Below are 20427 nucleotides of genomic sequence, written 5' to 3' on the forward strand. Positions count from 1 at the left end.
GCCCGAAAGGAGAAGCATCGATTGCGATAGCAAATTAGAGGACAGCTATACGAAATAAGGATAGTAGTTTTATCGGCCGTATAAACTTCGAAGCATTCGCTTGCTGACTATATAACCAACTGAATTAACGAGCATGCTGGCAGCGCGCGCAAGCATGCATGAGCCCATCACACTCGATGAGCGCGGACACGTTGTCAAAACGCTGCCGCGCGAGCAAGCGCAGCTGCAGCAGCGAGCGAAGTGACCTTTGCCTATCGCGTCAACGCACAGAGTTGTGAGCCGTCTGTAGATCCCAGATCCCTTTGAAGATACGGCGCGCGCGACCGCGCACCGCCGTGCAAAGTACGCTCGTTCTGGCGGAGTCGAAGCCCTCTCTCCCGCGCTGCTTCCCCGCTCGCATCCCTCCCGCGCGCTAGATTGAGCCGCGATCGTCAGTTCCCCTTGCGGCCCGGTCGCGCAATACGCAGTTGATGCCGGAGCACAACACCGTAACAGTGGTGTGGCTGATCTTTTTTTGTGTGCTGACTGTAGGTAATACCAACGGAATTTAAACAGGAAACACTTATGAGGAACACAGGTGCCTCATGCAATTTCACTATAACGCGGTTACTTCAAATGCGGTGCTGTGCATCCTGTTACGTCTGCATGATAGCGTGTAAACTGCAGCGTAACTTATAGTGCGTCTGCATGCATGGAACGGAGCCGCAATCGGGCAACGTCATCTGTCTCGCGCTTGTCTTTGGCTCGCCGTGCACGCCGGGAAGACTTGCGTAGTGGAAAGCCGCCACTTTGCCGATGTCTGCGAGTCACCGTGGATGTGTACTTTTCCGCGCCGCCGAATTTTCCGGTGTCTTCGCAGTTTTTGCTGCGCAGTTTGTTCCGTGCAGCCACGGCGTCAAGCAAGAGAGCGTAATTCGCTTAATTCGCAGCCGCTTGAATTAGTCATACTGGGATTGCGTTCAGTACACAGTTATCGACCTGTATGGCGACTCGGAACCGAAGATGACATTCGAGCAGTGCAACCATGCGCTCACGGCGAGATATCCGAGCTCGGTAAGTAGCTCTGATACGTGATATCCTGGCTTTAATCGCGCAGTGACAATTTCTAAGGTTTTACTTTGTTTGCCCATTAAAACGTGCTCAGTTTTGTGTAGCTGAATTGGTAATGGCCTAATGGGCGTCGATTAATGGGGGACGCGGTTTGCTGCTGTTAACGTTTATGCCGTGTCACGGTTGCATAGTATATTAGCAAAACATATAGCGCGGCTAGTGGGAATACATTGTGGTTACCTTTGTGACGCTGCGGTCGTAGAATCACGAAGCCACTCGTGTCTGAAATGTCTGTAGCAGGACTTGCTACTAGTATTGTGAAGGATGTCGAACCTAAATTTTTTCGTGCTCGGTTCGGGTTCAGACTTTTCGGTTCAGCTCCAAATCCGGAGCGAAAATTATAACGGTTCGAACTGGTTCAGAAAGCACTGTGCTGGTTCATTCGGATTCAAATGAGATCGAAAAAAAAATATTCGCGTGTATTTGGCTTCCTTAAATATGTGCGGTGCATTTAGAGAAACAAGCTCGGTTGAGTGGTGTGTAGAACTATTGCGGATCATTTTCTGTTGCGTAAAAATTGCACTTCATATTGGTTATGCAATTAAAAACGTGTACCTTTGGTGATATTGAAACCTGATACTGTTTTATTGTTAAAGCGTACACAGATGGTTTTTGTCAAACTTTTCTATCCCCGCATTTGTTATTTTAGAACGGAGCTTAATACAGACATTTAAGCTGTCTCGCATAATATCGTGAACTGCAGCAAAACTTTTGGCGATGTTGTTTATGGTGTTGTAGATAAATTTAATAGGAAGAGAGAAAATTGGTCATCCTATGTGATTCCTAAGCTTCACTTTACGAAACTCTGAAGAAACTCACAACAGCTAGCGAGCAGAATCACACAATAATATTCCAGCAAGATACCTGGCCACTGCAATATTCCTGGTAATGTTGCAGCAAACGAGGCAGCCGGACAAGTGCATGTGAACAATGTTACCATCTGGACTTCCTCTAACTCAAGGCGAATTGCGTCATGTATACTACGACAGATTTCAGCACGTGGTTGCACATAGACGTGGTTCGATCAGAATTAAAAATGTTCAGATTTATTTTGCCTTGACCCTACACTTGAACCTGAAATTTCGTCCACACTGGATACGAGTACATTCGTTGAAATGCTGGTTCACTGTCCCTTGCTTGGTAACGAGTACACAAAACACTTCCTGCCCAAAATTTCACGAAATGATAGTTGGGACCAAGAATGTACTTGTAGGCACTGTGGATGTTAAGATTCACCTTCTAATTGAAGGGAAGTGACACGACGCGCAAAAACGACGTTTAATGAGTAATTTACCAGCACTAGACCGCAGGCGTTTCAGCCTGAAGTAGATTCCAGGTGACACATTTATGCCAAAGGCGCCCGTTAATGCCGCTCCAGAGGTTTCATTAAGCTAGCAATATTCTACAAAAATATTGAGTTAACTTTGTTCCGTTGTATGCCTGGATTCGTGTGCCTTCGTGTGAACTTATTTTTGTGTTTTCTTATGTGCTCTGACTTTAGTGTAGTTATGTAGCTGGTCTTTATGTTGAATTGAGCGCAGTAATGTGACTGGACTTCGTGTTTGTTGTGTCTTTTTCTTAATGTGAAATGACTTGAGACTTAATGTTTTGATTATTTAGACGAGTTTACTTTTTTAGGTTTGAGTGACAGTTCACGTGACTTTTGGCGTCTGTGGCCTCCACTATGTCGATCTCTACGTGAAATTCGGTAACCGGCGCCAATAAAGGGGCATCGACTACTAAGCATCACGTATTTAAAAAAGCGAGAAAGCACAACATAGTGCCATATAGAGCTCAATATACCTGCTGCCAAGTCGATTACATTGCTAGAAAGCATGCATTACAGAACTTTATTCCTGTCATCAAAACACTACTAAGGGCGGGAATTTTAATACTTTTAATACTTTTAAGTCTTTTAATACTTGAGCAAGACATGTGTAGCTTCCTCAGGGACCAAAAAGAGAATAACAATACAATATGGTTTTAAGTATAGTCTATTATGCCAAATTCCTTCATTTCTTATGTGTGATCTCAGTGCCACATTACAAGCAGCATAATTTTGTATTTGCACTACTTTAGGTTTTCTTATCTAGTTAGTTTCTGTGATCATAGGTTGTGTACCAACCGTCCGTCACTATACGTTGTCCCCGTTCCTGGGAAATCCATTTTACTCACCTTGACTCCACGTGGGGGTCATTGCCCCCTGCTCTTTCTTGGAGCTGAGGGGGCTGCCCGACTGGGACACCACCACAAGCACTCGGCAAACTTGCTTTCACTTCACTAAAACTAGTCGACTCACCGTTTTCCAACTGTCAAAACGTTCATTACTTGACAACGCTAAACCGAGCTCCCTGCAGTTGTTATAACTAAAAAAGTTTCTTTTATGATTTTGACTTCTATTTCTCCACCGCTGTGTTCCATTCTAGCAACTGTTTCTTTAACTTTTTACTGTGTATAAGTTTGTGTACTGCTGAAAAGTCATCTATTAGTGTTCGCATTAAAAATTAATGCTGGAAAACATTATGCAAGGAGTTGTTTAGGAAAAGTAATAACTGTAAAATTTGGATAGTTGGCGCACAGTTTGTAATGCATTCTTACGATATATATAAAGCACAGTACGAAAGTCATGGGAAAGGGAAAGACACCTCTGAAATGCACTGTGCCATGTGCATCAACGGCCACCTTCATTTGCACAGGCAATTCGAGCTCGGACATGCGACTGCATTAGAAACTTCTGTGCCATCTCCTGTCACCTATATTGCGAAACAAGCTGTAAAGAACGTCACCCTTTAAAGTATTTGTTCTACTGACTCGGAGCTTACTGCTGAAACTTGTTTCCTCACTTTTATTGTTTTTTTATACCGGACTGCACAGGATGGACGTCTTCTACTATTTTTCATTGAAATGGCTCAAAAGACGACCTGCAAGTTTCTTCCTTTTGCTGTACATAACGTTCCTGGCATAACGCATCGCACAGTATGTAATTGTGTAAAGTATCAGCAGAACACAAAGTGCATAATCCGGGTTTAAGTGAAATTCGGTTTGAGCAGTGTGTATTATGCAGCATGTAGAACAAATCGCGTGATATAAAGGGGATCAAAATTGTTTATGTTTTACGCCACACAAAGCACATGGTGCTTCTTTATTGCGGAGTGTTCAGTGACCGCTGCGTAAATGGGAAATCAACAGCTGCAATTCCATAATTAAGGATCCTGATGATTCGAGAATGTAGCCTACATGTCTCATTTTGTGTCTCCTCATTGTTTAGGCTGCGTTTCCCTTTGGATATGAGCAAACGTTTACATTAGACACTACCGAATTTTATACAGGTGTTTCGATGGTGATACACAGTCGTGCAGAATTTTTTTTACGGTAGAAGCAGTAGCGAAGTTATTTCTGCAGCAAGAGCGCAACTTTTTTTTATATAAAAGCTGCTTACGAGTGACCAGTATATGTAATTTATGGGGCTACGGCTCGCCCCCCCAGTAAAGGTAACACTAAATTGTCAAGTTTAACTGCAGGCTTGGTGTAAACTTGCTGTAAAGGTTACATTGCCAGAACTGAAATGTATGCATCCAGTAAACGGCACACTCCTATAGAATGTAAATTCTATTCTAGTGTGTTATATGTAAAATTGTGAAAATGCACACTTATAGTGTAAGTTACTGCATAAACGGCGCATTCCATATATATGTAACTTCTATGTATGTGCGCAAAATTGCGAAAATGTACACTTCTATAAGTTACCCTGTCGCGAGTGTATGTACACTGGGCCACTAAACTTATTGTCTTATCTACGGCAAGTTCCTACGCGTGACTGTACTTCTTGTTATGTTCGTGTCACTGCTTCTTCGTGTTGTGGGCTTTAGCACTTTCTTGCACCTTTTTGTGCAGTAGAGAAAACGCTGAACGCTACATTCAGTATAGCGGCACTTAACATCGTGCATTCATCCGGATTCTGCCTGGCAAGGGACCACAACTTGTGTCCGACCTGACATACGAAGGCATCTGCCAGACGTAGCGGATAGAAATGCTTTCGCAAGCAAGCGGAAACCATGTGAATAGAGAGACTGTGGTGTGAGACGATTGCCGGCAGTCGTATTCCTGAAACGTCTGTATACTACCTGCAAGAGCTGCGTTAGCCACTAGCGATTTCGCCCTTTTCTGCGAAAATGACCCTTAAGTTAAACTGATTCGAAATCCGCTCTGTCCAGCTTAACAGCTTTAGGTAAGTTTCTTTCTCACTCCTGAAGTACACCCAAAGGATCCCAAGTACACGAAAAAGAAAGTCATCAAGCAGAAAGCAAGAAAAAGAGGTAGGGAAATTTGCTTAAGGAAGTGAAGGGCAAGCGGGGCAAATCCTCCAGAAAGGCCAGAACCAGAGGCACACAGTACCGCCTAACGATGCGAGCACGGGACAGTTTGTTGACAACCGGGACACTCGTGCATTGCGTCGATCTGCTCAAATTTCCGTTTTTTTTTCACACGAGCAAAGGGTACCGCAAGTCCCTGCTTCCCACGTGGACGACATCCACTCCAGTCAATTAGTCAACGTTAGAGACGGCATATACTTGAGCGCTGAACAAGATAGCTGGAAACAGTGCTGCCTTGGAGTTTCATCTGTGTACATGAGGGAGCACTCCTTGTTAGCGTTACCCAGAGAAAACGTTGAAACACTCATCGCTCGCTCAACGTCTCGGAAGATCTGTGCTCGAGAAAGTTCCCGTGAGACGTGGCATTGTCCTGCGCGACTTTACGAAAACAATTGGTGCTGTGGAGGCGTTATGAGGGATAACGTAAATGGCGAAGTTCCTTAAAGCTCCGAAAGCAGAAATGCCATGCCGATGATAAGTGCCGAAATAATTTTGCCGTTTTGCTTTAATGCAGGTTGCAGCCGAAAACAGAGCAATTCAATGCAAGGCAAGTGAAAAATTGGCAGTTTTGCCCGAGAAGGAGGTGAAGTTTAAGGTGAACCATTGAAAGCGACAGGAAGGTTCAGCGTCGCGTTCGAGACCCTCACGCGGTGTTTTAAAGATACATGGTGGAGGCATGTCACGACGTAGCACGCGAGGCAACTGTGGCCGTGCAGCAGGAACAGCGCCGTATCAGGTACCAGGCGTGTCATAACGCCTGGCATAGAGTTACTGCTACGCCGGCGCGATGAAGAGCGTTTTATAAGCGTCGGCGTTACCAGCGTCGCATCTCGATGGGGCATGAGAAGAGACCGACGATAAACAGTCGGCGTTCGCCAGCGCCAGGCGAAATATTAGATGGGCTGGGCTTGAGGTTGAGCTTGAGGTGAAGGCCTCCTTTCTTGTCGTTCATTACATAACGTGGGTCTCGAATCCGGCAGCATTGATGCCTTCAGGTAGCATGCTTGAGTTTATTGACCAGTTGCTTTCACCTAAAGAGATCACGTACTCGTGACGCCTGCGGTAGAAAGGATGTTCCATCCGCCCCAAGGTTTGGGAGTGGTGGCACGGGCTAACACGCCCAGGGTTAGTTCTAGTAGCCAAGTATAAATACGCAAGAAAGTGGATGGGAAAAGGCGCCTCGATAGCTCAAATGGTAGAGCACGGCACGCGTGATGCGAAGACGTGGGATCGTTCACACCTGCGGCAAATTGTTTTTTTTTTGTCCACTTTCACTTCCACTAATTTATCCTTTCATTAATTCAATTAGAAAACTACAAGTAATTTCCCCTATGTTTCCTTTTTGTCATTGTTCGTTGGATTCTTATGAAGAATAGGAACTGGGCCTCTCTGTTAACCCCTTGGCGTTCACACACACACACACAGAGACACACACGCACACGCACGCACGCACACGCACACACGCTTGCTCAGAGGGAGAATAATTTTAGGCGACTGGCCTTCACGCAGCTAGTGGAGACGCGACCGATATTTGATTTATGTACGATATAAAGGAAATACCAAACTGAATTAAGTTTCGATTGCTTGGTAACATAGTGGGAATCGATAATCGGTCTGTTCATGGAAATTTCGTGCAAACGTTGAAACGCATTCCTATTCTTCATAAGAATCCAACGAACAATGACAAAAAGGAAACATAGGGGAAATTGTAGTTTTCTAGTTCATTTCGTTGCGATGCAAGCATACTCCTATGAAGACACGACTGAGCGTCACTGCCCGTAGACATGAAACCCTGAGGACGGCATGAACGACGACAAAACACGAGTGTCGCTTCTAAGGCAATTTCATTACGCGCCGCATGTGTAAAACGACAAAAAAGCATTCAATTTGTAAGCCCATTGAACGGACAACCGGTCATCGCAACGTTCATGTTCATCGCACAGCGATGCACCGATTTCGAATCCGCAGACGGCATCCATCATCTATAGGAACGCCGGCATCAGTGCCAGGAGTGCTCGCTCGCGCTCTCGTTGGTAGTCGCCGTGGAAACCTCGGCAAGTTGTCCCGGCATCCTGGTGTGCGATGCTGACTCGCCTGTGGCCCTGACATCGGAGAGCGGTGGCTCGCTGCTGACGGTGGCATGGCCGAGGTTGTTCCCACGCTCGCGTCCGTAGAAAGACACGGCCGACACGGAGACGCCGAGCACGATCAGCACGCACATCGTCACGGACAAGGCGGCGGCCACCAGGCCCACGGTCTCGTGGTGGCGCGCGTCTTTTGCACCAGCGTCATCCATTGAGCTCACGTCCTGATTGCGCTCCGGCGACGCAGAGATGACGCTCATTCCTCGGGGTTGCGGGCCTCGCTAGGTGCAGGTTCTTCTTCGTCGGCGTCTTCTACTTTTCACTGTTAGTCAAGAAGTGCATGGCTCGTACCCACTGCGGGGGACTTGCCAAGAATCGAATGGTTTAGTTAGAATGACAATCGTAAATAATCTTCGAGGACCGATTAAAAGTAAGCAATGCGAAGAGGCGAAATTATGTGTTAACTAGATATGAACATTAGCACGCATGCAGTCACGTATACGCACATACGCACACACACACGCACGGATGCGCAGAAATGAACGCACGCACGCATAAAAAAAGAAAACAGATGCATATATAAAAGAGGAATCGCTTGAATGTACTGACCAAGAAAATTTTAGATGACGAAATGTGACAAAATGCCAGAGTCAAGGCTCCAAAAGAGAGGAGTACAAGATATGTAAAATCCGAGCTATGCCTGCGAGGGAAAAGTTGTACAATTATTTTTCTTAATGTAGTTAAGCAGAGACATCACGAAATAATAAAATCGTCTCGTTCTAATTACAGAAAAAGCACAGAGGAGAATAGGGTGTAGGACCTGTGTAGGTCCGAGACCTGTGTGTCTATATGAGACCTGTGTAGAATTGCACGTCTTCGGAGCCTAACCGCAGTAATGTGTACTGACAGTGGCAAGACCGGGAGGACTGAACCACAAAGAGACCCTTTGGCCTGCGGATACGCACTCGCACCCAAAAGCAAAATTATCTGGCCGTGCAGGCGCGAAATGGAGAAAGAATCGGATTTCATACAGGCATATCGCTAGACCCGTCTAGCTCAGATGTTACGGAAGGAAACATTATAAATAGTAATTGGTTGTTGACTAATCGATCCCAAAGCGACACAAAGGCTATGAAAAGCGCCGTTGCCGGTTACACGGTATTAACTGTGGCCACCAGGAGTTTGTATACACGAGCACATCAAGCTCAGTACAAGATAGTTTCTGCCTTCCGTCCTTTCGAAATGCGGTTGCTGAGGCTGGAAATTCGAACTGCGACCCTGTGTACGTCTGGCACATATCTTTGGGACGTTTGTCGGGTCGTATAGTTAAGGAAATAGGCGGCGTACATGCATGAACATGACACACAGGCACATCCATACAGGATCAGCGTGTTTCTGTCTGCGTGTATACAGGTCCACTTGCACAGTAGATTACTCCTTCTCAGCACCAGATGTCACAACCACTGAGCTAGCATGGCGGGTACTGAATTGTTCTTGAAAATCCGGAAGGCACAGAAAAAGCACTGGTACACATGGCACAGCTGCACCATGAAGCAACTGCGAAAGTTAGGACCCGAATAGAAAATGATTCCAGTCTACAAGTGTTATTCACTTGTAGACTGACCAAGTGACCACTGACTATACTCTCTGTTGCTGCCCAATGATTCGAAATAAAGTTTTGGGGGATGTGAGTAAATTACACGGCTCTGCGCACGATGAGCATGTATAACAACTGTTGCATTGCATTTTCTCCGAGTAGGTGCACGTAGTCGCTGTTACATCCATAAGAAAGCCGTCGTTTATGGCTAAGTATGGACAGCTGGGCTAGTTGGTTGTGATCAGCATTATGAAACATCCTTCCAGCGCACAATTGAACACGGACGAGAAGAGAAAGACAACACGAACGCCGGATTTCGTCGTTTATGGCAACAGAGCAACGTGGACGCTTGTCATAATCCAGAGTTAAAAAAAATTATGGGGTTTAACGTGCCAAAACCACTTTCTGATTATGAGGCACGCCGTAGTGGAGGACTCCGGAAATTTCCAGAGTGTAATGAACTTGAGTTCCCCGTAGACACAAACAGCGCCGTTCATTAATCTACCTTAACATTTCCAATTTCGGACAGATGTCTGACGTACATCGGGTTCCGATTCCTATGTCCCGCGCAGTGCAGGAGTTCGTCATTATGTCGACAGAGGGCGACACTTGACTCAAACGCGCGAGTGCGAATGGAGCGGGCAGTGCGCATTATACTCTGCCGCAGGATCATCGTTCGAGGGACAAGTAATCCTCACATATAATGATGTAGGACATTATTTGGCAATTACGAGTGACTATGAATGTGGAGTATATGTCTGTACAGCAAACGTATGCAATAGGTGAGGTTAAGAATTATTATGGGAACATTTAGCTTTTCCAAAAACTTTTGCCTAACTTTAAATTTTCGTATATCAAATTCCTTACAGATATATCGTGCGGCAGTCCCGCCCATAGGTAATACGTCTGTGGGTAAAACAAAATAACGTTTCACTTCATACGATAATTACTGCCTTCCATGCATTAATTTCTGAGTTGGTGTCTTATTTAGCAATTTCGGCCTGACGTGTCGGATCAGCGGCTATGGCGTTGCACTGCTATGCACCAGGTGGGGGGATTGAATCCTGGCAGCAGCGGCGGACGTATTTCGATGTGGTCGAAATGCAAAAACGCTTCTGCGGCGTGCAGTGGCTGCACGATAAAGATCCCCGGTAGGTCGAAGTTTCCGGAGTCCCCCGCTACGACGTGTCTCATAATTGTGGTTTTTGGAAAGTAAAACGACAGAATAATAAGAAAAAATTGCGATTTATGCGTCCGGTTTTTTCGTTCGGTGCACTCGACACCGAACCGTGGGTTCGCATGGAGCAAGCTCATTAGCGTTCTGCGCTTTGGCAGTAAACTATCGTAGCAATTTTGGATGCGCTACTCTTGTGACGAATAAATGGTTAAGAAAAGCGACAGCCTTATAAGCTTTCTGCACGAACTAAGCAACTATGCGAATAAAAAAATAGAACTGCTAAGCGGTAGTTAGTCAATTTTCTATTTTAGTTCAAACCAGCCTCAACGAACGGGCAGAGGAGTGAAGGCAGAAGAAAAAATAAGTAAACCATTACTTTTACCTAACGCCTTGCCATGCAGCGGACGAGAAACGCGTTAAAAGAACAGGCTGCGACCCGCATCGCTATTGTAACAGTGCGGGTGTAACTTTGGTGTACTGGACGGAATTATTGCTGTGTACTTTTAATCGTGACAGGCACCGGGAACGTTCCATCCGCTCCGCATACAGGAGGTTTATAGCGAAGAGAACATAACGGAAAGCAACCCCGCTGCTACTTGCCTCCTTGACTGCTTTCTTCTTTTCCTCCTTTTTCTACGTGTGCGGAACGAATAAGCAGACCAGACGAGATTAATCGCGGGCATCGATCGAAATTTTCTAATTTCCTCAAGGGAAAGCGGACAGCGCGCGCACCGACATAAGTTACACTAATTACGAGCGGCATACTTATAGGTACCGGCTAGACCTTCGTTGATTTTGCTAATGAGCTTTCGCAACTAAGGAACGTATAGAAAGCGGGGAGAAGGCTGCGGAGCACGGCCACGTTCCGTTGAGTGCGCCACGGGACAAGAATATAGGCTTGGACAACGAGTTAACTCCCCTGCGCCACAACTAAGGAAGGCTCTGCTAGGAAGGCAGCTGGGCACGCGATGCTTGCAAGGCACGTTTACGGGTGTAACATAGGGAACTCGCGCACACTATACAAGACGGAATTAGCAGGCGCGTTGCATTTCTGAACTGCTCGTGAAAAAAAAAAAAGAAGAAAAGAAAACGAACAACTATTGAATCGAGTGGAGGTGCTTCAGGCAGGTAGGTAGACATTTTGTATAATAAGGCGACATTGTGAGCCTTGGTGGTTTAGTTTTGTACAGTTAGCGCGGGTTCCTAACTTGGTTTGGGGATTTGCTCGACTGGTAGGGCGAACGACGCCCGTAATTGTAATGGAAAGACTCCGTGGTTATAAATTTCGACCGACAGCCGCCTACATTACCAGCGCTATAGACGACACTCACCTAGGTGAACCAACCACATAAAACGAAGGCAGTGATACAACCAGATAGTTGGATTAAAATGCGAGCGGGCTCCTGCGCAACACACGAAAGCGGGAAAGATTTCCGGAGCAAGCAGAACGAAAAGTACGGCGTAGGTGGATTAGTTTTTCAAGGCGTAATTTTCAACTCCGTTTATATGGCGTATAGGTAGTCTCGAAAAGGCCCCACTTCCTAAGACCTGTATGTCAGCAGACTAAAGCCGGGTGGGAACATCTTAGCAATGGCTGCCTTAAAAGTAGTTTTCAATCTCTTTCTATTTCTATGCAGAGTCCAGTTTCAGTTTTATTCACACGCGTTTCCGTTTGTAAAATGGTATCGTGCTTCTCTGTTCCGCAGGCGGCAGTCTGCTGACGTATGCGACTAAAGTAATGAGAATTTTTGAAACTCGCTTACGCATACCGGCTCAGTTCAAGTCTGCAGTCTTGAAATCCAATCTGCCTTTGTTTCTCTTCTGTTTACTCGAAGGCTCACGATGAATATCCAGAAGAGCGAGTAACCCAACTCAGTAATCCACTGAAATATAAACGGTTAACCCAACGCAATTCCGAGGCGTGATAACTGCTGACTACGCTTTCGCCGTCGTGTTCACCCGTCGAGGAAATTGTTATTTGCAGTAGTTAAACTAACGCACATGTAAACGAGATTTGCTTAATGTCGAGTGGAGCAATCGATACAGTTCAGCACTTCACAAATGAACAAAATGTCTGGCATATGTGCGAACTTCTGTAGAAAATACACGTGGCGCGTAACTTAAAATACGCATTACTCCTATTGAATATACCTCGTGTCCCAGCTAACGTTAGCCAAGCTGTTCAACGGAAAAAAGAAAATATGAAAGAAACGAAGTGCAAGATGCAGTTATAATGCCTGTGGGGTTCGGTCATCAGAGTGACGAACATGGACCTCTCTGGATATAGGCAGGAAGAAAGGATAACAATAATAATAATAATAGAGAGTTTTAGAATAGGGGCCCCAAACGTTTTGGGGCCCCAAAGAAATAGCGTCGAAGCCACTGCGCATGCGCAAGACGCAAACTGTCTTTGGGTTTTGCGTTGGGAACGCTACTTCACCGATTTAGCGGGAGCCCAAATAGCGGCCCCAAAAGTTTTGCGTCGGCAAACATGGCGGCACCCATCGAAGCGGCGGCTCTAACCTAGCACCAAACTGGGTTCGATTCGAGGTAACGCGTGAAGTTCGCAAGCTAGGAGAAGTGACCGCGGTTATCGCTTTCTCTCAACTAGCGTGTGTTATGAAGATTGGCTCATTAGACGCCGCTGATATTGAATTTGATTGTGGATTTTATGGCTCGTAGGCCTAACACGGCTAAGCTTGGCTGGTGAAGGCTGGTAAAGTTGGTTTGCTCAAAACTAAGCGCAACTAATTGTTTGCTGCTTACAGAATAACCTCTAAATTGCAATTAAATGCGAATACACGAAAGTCAAGATTATTATTCCTATCATAATATGGTATATTTTATTTAATTATTTGTAATAGCTTTTCTTTGACGCCGTAGTGGCGCTGTCAGCGCAAGACCTTATCCACAAACGTAAAACCCTATTCTAAAACTCTTCACTCCTACGTGCCCCAACGCTAACACCCGCAAAGCTCTTTAGGGCCCCAAACTATTGGGGCCCCTATTCTAAAACTCTCTAATAGAACAGTGGAACTAAAGGTGTTTTAAATATGGATATGTTTGTTAAGAGATACAGCTTGAATATTTATGTGGCACACCAGGAGCTCTCAACTTGTAAGCATCCGAAACAGTAGCAATTTCTTCAACTTAACCTGCAAGGCTTGCATAATGACTTCGCTTGCGAAATAGAACGGCATTGCAGGAGAAAGACACGGTGGTGTTCGCTTGCGAAATAAAACGGTATTATAGGAGAAAGAAATGGTGCTTGCCTTCCTTGGCAGGCATATAATTTTACCGTAGTTTATTATCATCTGCCTCAAAGTTCAATTTGTGTGCAAATGTACAGAGTTAACATAGCAGATTATAGCGTGAGTTTAACAGGAGCTCCTGCTATATCCTGCCGGGTATGTGACCGCTCCCGCGAAAATCAGCCTCTTTCTCGCACATGTCAAATGGTTTGCCATTTTATGTTTCTTATCAGATGCACGTGCGTGAAAGTAGCTGTGCTGTTTGCGGAGAGTTGCCAATACGACCGTCAACAGCGCAATTCAACGCGACCTACCGTATGAGCTGTGACAGGGCAGAGCTAAACTCTTAATTAATGGAAACACACGTACTTTACACGTTGTCGTCCACTCCTTAAGGAATGCCTAATTCTGAAGTTGTTTAACTCCTCTTCCACGTGTGTTGCGTAACCATTACTTGCTCTCAGTCTGGCTTCGCACCCTGCATCCCCATTGATTCACATAGACCATCGTTGACGGGAATTTGTAATCCAGGTGCTGAGGTTTTCTTATGCGTCAAAACCCCTGTACCTTATATAGCACTCAATTAGCGGTCTCTAAGGTTACATACCAATAAAATTAGATGCTGGCCCACAATATTAGTCTAAGGCAGGTCTGACGAAACCTATTGAATCTTTATAAGTTCTGTTACTACGTACAACTTGTTTTAGAAATGAGGTGGCTTTCACTTAGAGTGGACTCTACACATGGCGTCAGTCGGCATGGAGTGCGATGATGAGCATGCACATTCCCTTTCGCAAGCGAAATCTACGCTTACATGAGCCCAATAACGTCGGGTTGACCTGCGTGTCGGGCCGAAATCTGGTGGTAGGGCGCATGCAAACTTTATTGCATAAAGACCAATGAGCGTCGAGGTGACTTCTGTCAATAAACCTGCAATGGGTGGGTTGACTCCCCCGACCCGCTGGCAAGATGCACGCAAACGCAGTCGCGTCGTGTCGGGTCAGCTAGGCTTCCAACTCGACCCGCTCGCGTCGCGTTCATCGAACCGAAGCTACAGTGTCGAGCGCCGCAGTAATTGTTGCAGCTCTCACTCCAGTGCCATACTTCTTTTTGAAAGGGAGCACAAAACTTCGTCGCCTTCTCCCAAGGATGCAAGCGACTGATCTCTGAATCCGGGGCGCTAAAGCTACTCGTAAAGCTATAGACTCTAATTTCTTTTTAATTATATTCCAGCCATTGTCCTCGGCGCTTAGGGAAACATTTTCGGACAATGGTCATTTCGTTTGTCTGTCACATGATGTCACGAAACTGCGAAAGGTCCCTATCTCAAAATAATGCATAGACACTCATTATGCATGATTACGCTGAACCAAAAAAAAAATATATATATATTTCCGATTGTACCTCTCTGTCGCCATTACCGTTCCACTATTGGAGAAACTCTTTCAGGCCGCGGTACTTGGCCTCGCTGACATGCGTCCTCACAAAGCCACAAAAACACATCGCGTCAAAGTGACGTGCACGTATTAAATATCGCCGTTACTACGCCGAAAAAAAAAAACTGAAAAAGTTGTGTAATAGCCTGAGAATGCGCCATTTTGAAAGGAATAGAGGATGGCCGCACGCCCTGGCTGCTCGGAGCCGCTGGCGAGAACAGATTTCTTTTGGGCGTAATAAAAATAAAATTTGCAACGGAACGTCCTCAAGTAGAGTATATTCTAAGGGAAACACCTCACACTTATTAGCCTATCACCGTGCGCAGCGAAGGCATGTAAAATGGTGTTTTCTTGTGCAGCTCGTTCTATTTGTTAATGGGTTTCCGGTTGCTTTCAGCAAATATAATAGCCCTCGATCAAAACTACAACTTGGTATCTGAGTCCTCAATTACTCTCGCGGGCTACAGGCAAAAGTAAAAAGAGGCTCGTAGAGCCGATGAGCTGTTCCCATGGCGGTTGCCATCTTGTGGGCACTGGACGACATAGTTTGGTTGTGGAATCTACGCATATGACGTTAACAGTCGGAGTACTCAAGCTTAATTTGAACTTTTTTCGAACCTCTTTTGGGTTGAAAGGTTATGAGAAATTTTTGCTTTCACTATCACGCAAGTGTTCTTTCATTAAGCGCTTCTGTACAGAACTAAGTTGTTATAGGACTCCTCTAAAACAGTTATTCATAAACCATCAGATATGATTATATGGTGTGTTTCACCTAACGTTAGCCAAGGTGTTCAACGAAAAAAAAAAATAAATCGGATTGACTTGGAAGATTTTGGTAATGACATTGCACTGTTCTCCCGCTCGATGGGTGTAGGTAGACACGCACTTCACAAGTCAGTAGCCAGCCGAAATTACCGCTAAATGTTTACGGGTTTTTGGTTGCACTTGTTCCAACTGTCGTCGCGCAACTCTTCCGAAACCGTGACGTCTGTTCATAACGGAGAGCGAATCCCCTTGATATATTCATTAGCCCTTAGAAAAGCGACCAACGAAGCACTTGAAATACTTCAAACTACGTTTAACTGCGCCGCACCCGAGTTTTTGAGTGATTTTGGTTGTTTCAAGATGGCCAAACCAGCGTTAAAGGCAATTTTCATCTTGGCCGACCTTGAGCCAGTCGTGGCTACGAGATTGCTGAAATGTATCGACGACGACGACGACGATGACGACAACAACGACAGCGACAACGACAACCAACGACGACGACGAAACAATTCTTTGCCACAGAATTCCCAAGATTTCAGAAACTGCTGTTCTGGCTTAGAGCTTCTGGGAGTGGATTTTGGGTGCCTACTTACGCAAGAAAATCGTTGCCGCGATGCTTGTGCACTGCTTGCCCACAGAAGACAAAAAGAATAGAGAACAGTAAAAACCAAGACTCGGAATTTTCACTTGATTTCTTGCCAGGATTTAAAAAAATCACATCGAATGTTGCCAAGACCTCATTTCGAAAATAATCACGGGTGACGTAAGATTGTACTATATGTATGGTTCCGAAACCAAGCAAGTTTTGAGCCAGTGGAACACGTTTCCTTTACCAAGACTGAAGAAATGCGACAAGTGGGCTCGTGGGAAAACGGTGATCACCATTTCGTTTTTTTTTCTTCGGCGTTTGTGGAATTACGCAGTGAGAGCTTTCTCTCACTTTCTCACAGACAGAATTTTGTGTCACCATTATTATTTCGAATTATTAGGTCGATAAAGAATTAGGTGCGAAGGAAATGCGCAAGACTTTGTAATGCGGGTGACTAGTGTCTCCAACACGACAGCGCCACAGCTGCAAATCCTTTGGCTATGACGTGGTAATTAGCATACCAGGGATGATGGCTCCCGATGGCTCCCACGCATTCTATTCATCGGACCGAGCTTCCGGTGTTTTCACGTCATTTTTAATGAAGAAAATTAAATTAAAACAAAGGGGAAAATTTATCACTGCGCACGAGGCGAAGGCAACTTCGCAGGGGCCCCTCCAGAGTTGCTTCGAACAGTGGGAGAAAAGTTTGAACAGGTTTATGGACCCACTTAGAGATTATTTTGATGGAAATTCACGGCATTTTTCATTGCATCAAATTCATTGTTCTTTTTTTTTTTTCCGGTGGGGAGTTCCCTCGTACTGCCCCTGCGTTTTGAATCTTTCTCGCTGTTTTAAGTGGTGAATGAATTTGAACTCTCCATTTGCAGGAGCTTCGCGGCTCGTCGATCACCAAATTTTCAAATTTTCCTGTGTCTGCGTCGCGAAACTCTTTGGCCTCCTCCTTTCTGTGACGTCTCTTAAAATCGGTCACAGAGGGTCGCTTGCTAAATTAAGCCGCGTGTAAATAAAACGTGCTATATATAGCATTATCACCTATATTTTGGCAACCGTGCTGCCCAGGGCCTTACTTTAATGTTGTGTAGAGGAAAGAAATCGCTACTCGGTCATGCAAGTGTCGGGTGCACAGATGATGCCGTTGTTACGCCACGCGTGACGCAATGGGAGCTAAATTTAGCCCCTCGCTCGGCGTTCGAAAATGCCTAGCTCGGCAATACATTTGTCTTTTTGAGCATTAAACGATTCATTAAACTCAAACCAGTGCTCATCAGGAGTTATAAAGCTTACAGCTGTGCAAATTTTTTGCAGAAATTTCGTGCTTGTTGGGCATGGCGCTTCCGCGTTCGACGCGCAGGGCTCAGAAATGTCGTGAAGAGAAGCGGGTAGCAAGAAAGGAGGATCCCTGAAGCTGTCCGGTTATTCTAGGGACAATTTAACCTGTGACATATTGCGTGGCGTGCGTGTAGCGCAAATGGAGCATGCACAAGGCAGAGAAAACTTGCTTCTCTGTCGCTTAGTGCACCACTTGTATTCTACTTAGAAAGGAAGCAACATAGGTACCATTGACGAAGAACTTCTGCCAGGTCATCAATGACTTGTGTGTTTAATGTGTATCGTTCACCTATGGTGCGCACATGAAGCTAGTGCGTTGTCAGCACATTCCACCTTTTTTTAAATTTCACGCAATTTTCTCACGATGAGGCAAAGTGGTGCCCTGCATGTAGTTCAGTAGGCAGAGCGGGAACACCAAATTATTTAGGTTTCCTGGATTTACACAGACGATACCGTTTCGGCCGCCTCCCTCGACGACACGGGAGAAAGCGGCGGAGTGCATGGGGAGTAACTGTTGCCGTTCATTCTCCCCTTTCTCTATTTCCGACCAGGGATTAAAAATGTACCCTCCGAAATTGTCACACGGCGCGCACACTTCTGCAGTTAGTCGCTTGAGGGACGAAAACACACTCTTTAGCACAAATTTGTACACTTACTGCTTTTTTCCCCCTGTACTTTTCTTAGAATGTAAGGTTTCCAAGGCGTAAATATACGTCATGTACTTTGCTTTGGTATCGTTGTGTAGAAAAAAAAAAGGAACATTAATCGATCATGCATGTATCGCGCGCGCAGATGTCGGGTCACTCATGACGGAATCTGACCTGTATTCGGTCTCACGTGCGTTGTTCATAGAGGCGTCTCGGCAGTATGTTTGTCCATCCGAGCAGTATTGGTCGCGCTCGAGAGAGCTCACATATGCGATAGCGGGTATAATTTATTCGCACTAGCGCACATCAGGTGTTATAAGGCCTACAAGTGTGTGATTTGTTGCCGAAATCTTGTACTTGCTTGGCTATGCCCCCCCCCCCCCCCCTCCCCCCTGAATTCTACACGGGCGGCGGCCCCGAGCGGCGGCCCCGAGCGGCGCATGGTAGCCTCGAGCGCCTCCAGTAGGGAGTTATTTTCTGTACCCTATATAGTGCCCAAACACCCTCTGAAAAACAAACGGGCCCACTACGAATAGGGAGCGAGCATGATTCTAAAGTTAGAGCGTAAGACCCTTACTAGCTGTATCACAAGTTAGGCATGTGAGCTTTCTAACGGGTGAATAAGGGCGACTTGCGCATTCGGTTACATAATTTCTGTACTCTAGCGCCCGTATATACACCGTCTGCAGCCCGCTGCAAGACTTTTCACGAACTGCGCAGTGGCTGCGTCCTTGATACAGCCTGCCATTTTTACAGCAGCGTCCGGCAACTACCTTATTCGGCCGTGCACAGTGCCCTTGCCGTTTGCCTACCAACGGCGTTGAAGAACGCTCACTTATGAATGTGAAACCGAAGTTAGCCCTCGAGTTAGACATCCCGTGCCTCGTGTACTAACAATATGAAACAACCGTGGAAACCCTTTGAAACAATTGTAACCAACTGTTAAATTCAGAGAATTCATCGACGCACTTTGCGAACGTTTTAGACGACATTCTTGAGAAATCTGACTATTAAAAGGCTGGTCGCCAATCGACGATGTGGAGGTAGTTGGACAACGAAGCTGTAAGCGACAACTAGAACGATTACCTATTGCGACGTAGCTTGAAATTATTCACATGGTGACATTCACATGCACTTTACCTGATTAGTAGCCGAAGACGTTTGAACGGCCTGCGACTTCGCTTGTGCCGCTACTTCGCGCACCTACAAAGAGTGGACCAGAGGGAAAAGAAATGCACTTAACCACACTTTCGCCGCGCCTCGCATGCACGCTGCTCTTCAGAAGTTCTCACTATACGCGTCCTTCCCATGGCACTGTGAAAACGCAAATTGCTAGGCGCGTTATTCTTTCACATACGAAGGTGTAGTTACATCGCTCCCTGCTTCGTATGCTACAGCTTCTGCTTCCCGCCAACTGCAGCTTATGCAGCCGTAATATTTACCGGGAAGTGCTTGCGACGAACACTATGCGCGATGGTGAGCTTTCTGGTTCTTATTTTATTTCCCCCGCACGGGTCGGCGCCGCCACTGCCGCGGAGGCGCGGAGGCGAGCGCCATCTGCTGGTGCGGCAGGGAATGCAGCGGCGCACGCGGCGTTCGTATCCCGAGTGTTTGCCTACGGACACGGCATACCCATTGGGAGGTAAAGCTGTACAGCTTCGCTGTAAAATGAACAGCCAACTCTTTCCTATAGTTGTTCAGAGCCTCACCCTTACAAAAATTTCTATAGAAAGTCCATAGACAGTCTATAGACATTTGTTAATGAAGTCTATAGACTGTCTATAGACATTTCTTTAGACTAGTCTATAGACAGTCTATAGACTTATGGCCATACACTTTTTATAGACTAGTCTATAAAAAGTCTGAGTCTATAGACTGTCTATACACTGTCTATAGACAGTCTATAGACTTATGAACATACTTTTTATAGACTAGTCTATAAAAAGTCTGAGTCTATAGATTGTCTATAGACTGTCTATAGACTTATGGCCATACACTTTTTATAGACTAGTCTATAAGAAGTCTGAGTCTATAGACTGTCTATAGAC

At 45.7% G+C, this 20427-nt stretch overlaps 1 pseudogene; it reads left to right on the forward strand.

The window, feature by feature from the left end:
* The first annotated feature begins 494 nt into the window (after positions 1–494).
* Positions 495–20427, forward strand: part of LOC129386234 (uncharacterized) — a 237751-nt pseudogene continuing 217818 nt past the window's right edge.

Source organism: Dermacentor andersoni, chromosome 4 (genome assembly GCF_023375885.2).
Source record: "Dermacentor andersoni chromosome 4, qqDerAnde1_hic_scaffold, whole genome shotgun sequence".
NCBI lineage: Eukaryota > Metazoa > Arthropoda > Arachnida > Ixodida > Ixodidae > Dermacentor > Dermacentor andersoni.